The sequence below is a fragment of the Lonchura striata genome, chromosome 1A (genome assembly GCF_050655825.1).
Source record: "Lonchura striata isolate lonStrDom1 chromosome 1A, ASM5065582v1, whole genome shotgun sequence".
In the NCBI taxonomy this organism is placed as follows: Eukaryota; Metazoa; Chordata; class Aves; order Passeriformes; family Estrildidae; genus Lonchura; species Lonchura striata.
Genome location: NC_140741.1, coordinates 65,706,955 through 65,713,538, shown reverse-complemented (window position 1 = coordinate 65,713,538; position 6,584 = coordinate 65,706,955). Strand labels below are relative to the sequence as shown.

The 6,584-nt window shown below is 38.2% G+C and overlaps 1 long non-coding RNA gene across 1 annotated transcript in view; it reads left to right on the top strand.

The window, feature by feature from the left end:
* The window catches only part of LOC146763511 (uncharacterized), a 49,649-nt gene extending 44,062 nt beyond the window's left edge, over positions 1-5,587 (top strand). The window contains exon 2 of the long non-coding RNA XR_014951814.1: positions 585-5,587. This is a non-coding gene — a long non-coding RNA (uncharacterized LOC146763511). The remainder of the gene's footprint in view (positions 1-584) is intronic.
* The last annotated feature ends 997 nt before the right edge of the window (positions 5,588-6,584 follow it).

The following is a 6,584-nucleotide window of genomic DNA, read 5'->3' as shown; positions in this document are numbered from 1 at the left end:
GTAATTAGGGATGTAATTGAGATTTATCTTTCAGAAAGGAGCATTAATACTTGCTAGGAGTTCTGTTCTCTAGCAACCTGTTCTCCAAATTTATTTATTTATTTATGAGATTGAAATTCACATTGAGTACTGATATCTACTGTTTTAAATATATTATGATAGAAATTAAGTAGCACAATCAAGTCTTGTCCAAAATGCTGAAACCTGCAGAGGTTGTTCCATTGGCTTCCTTGTAGTTTTTTTCTGCTCTGGGTTTCTTAATCTCCTTCATCTTCATTTCCTCAAATGTTTCCTGCTGCATCTCAGTGCTGGAAACTTGAGTGGAAGAAGGAAACACACTATAGTTGGTAGTAGACACTTGTGATGATGAACATACTCAGGGTCTGGCCCTGAAAGGGTCTGGGAACTATCAAACAAATATGCTTTCAAAAAAACTCCAGTAAAAAGTGCTCTGTCACCATGCATTTAGCCTTCTCTTCTTCTGATAGTGAATCTTCTTTCATGTTGGTTTAAGGATCCTGTTATTTTATATTTGAACTTCTCTTCTTCTACATACTGCATATTTTTTCCTTACATATTTTCAGGAGATTTATCATTACACAGAATGAATGATAAATACAACAAAAAAGGAGACACACAGCATGGATTATGGAAGATCATTTTGATTTTGGATGATTTCTAACAGAGCCTGTGCTAATTGTAAGCCTTTTAGATAAGTTTATAAAAGTTTGAATTTCTGAGTGGTGCATATCAATCTGTTGGTGATAAATGACAAAGAAGAATGCAGCAACCCTGGCCTCTTACATGACAAAATTCAATCCAGGCCCTTTTGGTGACAGCAGAAAGTCTTCAACAATCTTAAGAATAGAAAAGATACAGAAATAAGGGCTAACACCACAGATAAACCTCATTTTTTTCCAATATATAAAGCCTGTAGATCTCACAGACAGAAGATAATATAACAGGTGGGATTGATTTGTCCTAACACAAGCAGCTGGAGATTGGATTCAGTTTATGTTCATATGAAATGGTCTGCACAGAAGAGTATCATTCAGTTGTCTAAACTTTAGGACCTGTTTGAGTTGCCTGAGGTTATTCCACATCATTTCTTACTGCCCCTCCTGAAGCACATATGTTTCCCATAAATCCCATTTCTTCCAGTAGAACATCTCAGAAAATCCCATTTTATGTGTCTTATCAAGACATGTCTCTTTTGGGGTGAACTGAACCCAGGGGACCTGCCTTGTGGTTCAACTGGGTGCACAAAACTCACTTCTGAGGACTAGCACTGGACCTGAAACAGCTTGTTCAGATGTGAACACCTGTGTTACAGAAACCTGAATTTAGAAGTCTTGCCTGGACTCAAGTCTGACCTGTATTCAGTGCTGAGCACAAAAGGGTCCATTCAGTTACACTTGTCAGGTGAATTGCCCTCTACAAGGTCACGTCCTGGAACCCATGGAGACGTCCTCAGACTGAGATTTTGACACCTAATGTGAAGTCGAGTCAATCTGTTTGCCTTTATTACTTGGAAAGTTAAGGTGCTACAAGAAGATAACACAGAACAAAATTTGGAAAAATGCTCTAGGAGAACTAAAGTGTTTTTCTTTCTGTTGTAGAGTTGTTAGGGATGGCAACATGGATAGAGATTATCTCTGAGGCAGAAATCCACAGCTGTAGTTGCTCTATCTCTGGTAAGCACTAAAGGCCTTGTTAACTGAGGGCAAAATCAGATTTATGGTCTATTTACATCTGCAGAACCACATTCATTTATGGTGCAGCAATAAACATATTGTACTCATCTCCCAAGATTTACCACCATCTGCTGGCTGTTTGCAGTCAGTTTTCCCAGGTTTATTCTTACTGATTTTAAACCATTTCTGCTTGTGAGCATGTGCCATACAAAGTGATTTACAGCAGCCTTTACCCAGATAATAGTACATTGCCATAGATCCTTTGCCAAGGCTTCTTGACCTTTTTTTATTTACAGTGTCCAGGGCTGAAGGATTACTTATATGTACGTTTTGGTTATTGCAGATAAGGACCCTGACAATTTTGTTCACACACTGCTAACTTTATTGAATTGTTCTCTGTGTCATGGTGTACAGCTTATGCTATTAGAAGAACATGGATTTTTTATGGAGGAGAGTAGTTATTCTGTTTTCTTTGGACTAAAAGTGCATGCTTCCAGATTTCCACAGAAAACACCAAAAAACTTGTTCTTCTATTCTAGCCTTTGGGCGTGATCCCAGCTAAAAGGGACAGAGCTTCACTGGGCTTAAGTCTGCATGCTTCTACTACAGAAAGCTCAGGTGTGAGTGTTCATGTTCAGAGATGATCTGATTTAGGCTTTGAAATCTTTGGCACCGTAATTCTGCCTTTCTCTCAGCCCTACCACCATGTGGCACTCCCCGAAGAATAAAACAGGGCTTTTGCTTCCATAAAGCCCAATAAAAACAAATCTGGAGCAAGGTAGATGAAATACCTCTATAAGAACCTTCATGAGCAATACATTCAGACTTCATTAAAAAGCATGTGTCATTGCCCCTGCCTCTGAGACACAGCCTGGGTTAACCTTTAAGAAGCATCCATGCTTTCATTTCCTCTTCTCACTTTGACTGAGTATGTATTTTCACATCTCTATTGCTTTTAATTCAGCAACAAAGCTGGGGGATGAGGTTTATGTCTTGCTGCATAGTGCAGGCACAAAAGCATACAAAGCAATGTGCAATGAAGCACAGACTCACTCAAAGCCAGCACAAAACTGCTCAGGCCAGAAACAAATGGGGTTAGAGCTCCTTTCCTTTGAAGCAAAGGAAAAGGATTTATGTCAGGGCTTGAAATGATGCAACTTATTTCTCCCATTCTTCCCTGAAATTGGCCCTGCACATTGCAGGGGCTGGTGCTAAGCTGTGTAAAGACCCATTTCATTGCCTGCCATCCATCACACACTGCCTGGCCCTAAATGACTCCCAAAGGGAGGCACAGCCAGATCATAGGTGCTCAAAATCTTGCCTATATTGATTTGGTGAAAAGGCATTAGATGTCAGTATTAGATATCACTTCACTGATATTTATAAACACCTAAATCAACAAATTACAACTGAAATCTGAAATTTTATTCATGATAATACCTATTTTTTTTTATTTTTGAGCTACTTATATATTTATTTTTTGAACTAAATATATACCCTTTTACCTATAACCAATTCCTGTTATTTCCCATTTAAAAGTATAAGTAAATGCAAGAAGAAAATACTAATCCATAAAAGTGTATAGATTTATATCCTATTTTGGACAGGAGCCAAAACATAGCCTATCCTAGCAGAATAATAATCTACCACAGTAATGTTGGCTGGAAGTGAGAGAAGACTGAACAAGGATGCTGAGCTGTACTAATAAGACTTCAGTTATTCACCTGTGAGCACAGAAGCATGTGTAAGTATATAGTATAATCATCTTAACTCTATCTGTCATGCTATGCTTTGGAAAGGCAGAGTATAAAGAATGTGTTCAGCTGGTTTGGAAAAAAAAAAGTAAAAGTCAATTCTTTATAGTCAGCAAAAATCTTTACAAAACTTCCCAAGGAGAAAGCAGATGCTGAGTAGCACAAAATTAATCTTGTAACATACTAGCTATAAAGTACAGTAACACAAATCAATACTGCAGCCCTAAACTATCAGCTGCTGAGCATAGGAATAGTCAGCTGAATTGTGTAGGACATACACTCAGCTCTCTGGTTTTTCACAATGGGTTTCTTTTTTAGTTAGAGCCCGTTGGAAACAGTGACAGCAACATGGCTTTGGATCAAGCCCTGAGCTATGGATTTGCACTGACCAACCAGCACCTGAGGAATACTGCAGTTGAGTCAGTGCCGCAGTGAATTGCTGCTGGTTATGTTATCCCACACCAGCACCAAATTGCTCTGTGCTAGAAGAAAGCCAATTGCTTTTGAACTGTATGATTTTAACACAGCAAAATCTGACCTTCGAAGTGTAAAATTGCACATAGCAATTATTCGCTTCTGCAGGAAAGGAACTCACTGTGTATTTAACGCTTCTGTCAAACAGCAATTAGGTTACTTTTATAGCTGAGTGTGTCGCTCCTAATGCAGCAAACCCACTGCCTGTGGCAGCCATAACTTACAGCTCAGCTGCAGAAACACAGGCTCTTTCTGGGGACACAGGAATTAGCTCTTTTTCAGTTGACTGCAAAGGCAGCCGTGTTCTGTGGCAGCTCAGCTCAGCAAAGCTCGGGGAACAGGAATTCACTGCGTGACTTTTCCTACCCTGAACCCTACTCCTCCTTTTGGGTCACAGTCCCCATATTTGGCAGGTGAAGGCATTCAGCACTGCAAATGAATCAGTTTCAGGACTGGGAATCCAGCATCTCCTCCTTGAACTGCTCATCTTTGAAAGCTGATATTTGCCATAGGAAAACATGGGGATAAATGCAACTGAAAAATCTATCTATGGGCTAATAGCATTCATTCAACAAACTCTCTTTGGCCCTGGCCAAAAAGCCTGATACTTTCAAAAGTCTTTCCCACTCTACCTTCTGAATTTATCCATCATTCTCTACATGGTGTGAGGGTCTGCTGCATCCTTCCGTTCCTAATATGTGGGATGACTAAGCAAGGAGTTGTATAAAGTTGAAGTAACTAAATGAAGTTTAGTTTCTTGGCTGCTGAAATCTTGGAACAGGTTGCCCAAAGGAGTTGTGGATGACCCTGGAACTGTTCAAGTCCAATTGGACAGGGCTTTGAGAAAACTGCAGGGGGGTTGGAACAAGATCTTTAAGGTCCTTTTCAATCCAAGACATTCTATCATACTATAAATAGATTGAAGATTGCTTTCAGTGAGCTTGGTGACTGATTTTGGCTATAGTATAGTATGTCAAATTAAATAACTTTTTAAAATACTCATCTTTTATTATTTTCTAGGGAACAATGGTAGGATGTAAAGGTTTTTCAAAGTATATGTTTCCATTGGTGTCCACACAGTGCCTTCTGCCACCATTTCCCTTGCCATGCCTTTCTCATATGAGCCCTTTTCTAATAAACCAGCAAAGCTAAACCTTAAAGGAAAAAAATATATATAGCTTATATAACAATTCTCCTTAATCAGCATCTGTTGATGAGTTTTATACTTTATGACACTTTCCCAGTTTATACTTACTTACCATATCTATAAAAATAGTAATAAATCTCATAAATGTTGAGCACAGAGAGGGGAGTTGCTGTGAATTCTAAGATGCAGCTCCTGATTATACAGCATACAGAATGAAGAAGAATGCATAAGGAACTCACTTCAAAATGGGAGCCATACTTGAACACATATTTTTTTGTTCTTTGTATCAGTGCTATGCAAAGGCAATTAACTTTATTGGTACTTTATCAAGCACTCTGGCAGGAAGATGCACAGGTGTTGGAGAAGACATACTTCATTTGTCTGCTAGTACCTGACTTTCAAGAAGCTTCAGACACAGAGAGAACTTTAAAATAATTCAAATAATTATCTTTATTTTTCCCTGCACCCTGTTATGGTGCTAATTGTCTGAAAAAAAAAAAAAAAAACCTAAACAAAAACCAACAGATTTTGTAGTATAGTTACTCATTTTGGGGAGAAAAGTTTAGCTTGATATAATTTTTTACACAACTTCATAGAATTCTGAGAGGTCATAAAACTCTAAATCTAAATTGGTATCCTAAAGAAGATCACATCTATTTTCAAAAGAAAGCAAAGTTTTGAAAGAAACCAGAGTAAAAAAAAAAAAAAATTAAAACATTGAACTTACTTTGGTTTAAATCAGCCTTGGACTTTTTGAGTCCCTCCAATTCAGCCAAGTGTACCTGTGCATGACAATTGTTTAGTGTGTAGGCCATCAGCATTGCAGACAGAGGATGCCAGAATATGCTCCTTTTTTTTTTTTCTTCTTTTTTTTTTTTTTTGGTCTTTCTGATGGCTACTGTCCCTTCCATCTGGTCCCTCACTGTGGCCACTCCACTCTGCTTCCAGAGGAGCTTTAGCAGCAGTGACCAAAATCATAAGTAGGGCTCAGATGCTCTTCCCTCTTCTGTGTTTCTCCTACAGCTCTGAGCTTCAATGGAAGCTGGGAAGATAACACAGAATAATAATCATGTTCTAATGCATAATTCTTACTGTGTTTTGCAATAGCAGCTCCTTGTAGACACACTGTTAGAGGCACACAGGTGCACAACTGCAGTTTTGTTTAGCCTTCAGAATGTAATATTTGATTAACTTTTTATTGGTTTTTCTTAATTTATTCCACCCAATTCTTTATGACTTGCATGGATTTAATGTAAATTTAACGTGCCTGAAGACCTCTAAGGAGCAAAATTGAGAGAAGAGAGCTACCACTGCTTGATTGGTATCTATCAGATTCATTTGGTTACTGACTTTTTAATTGGAATGAAGTTTTTGCTATTATTCATGACCATTCATGCAGAATTTCATCTCTACATCCCTTATTTAACTGAATTGAGAAAGTAAGAAGATTTACATTTTAAAAGTTTAAATGATGAGCTGTTAATTGACATACCACAGCTAGGCTCACATAATTAA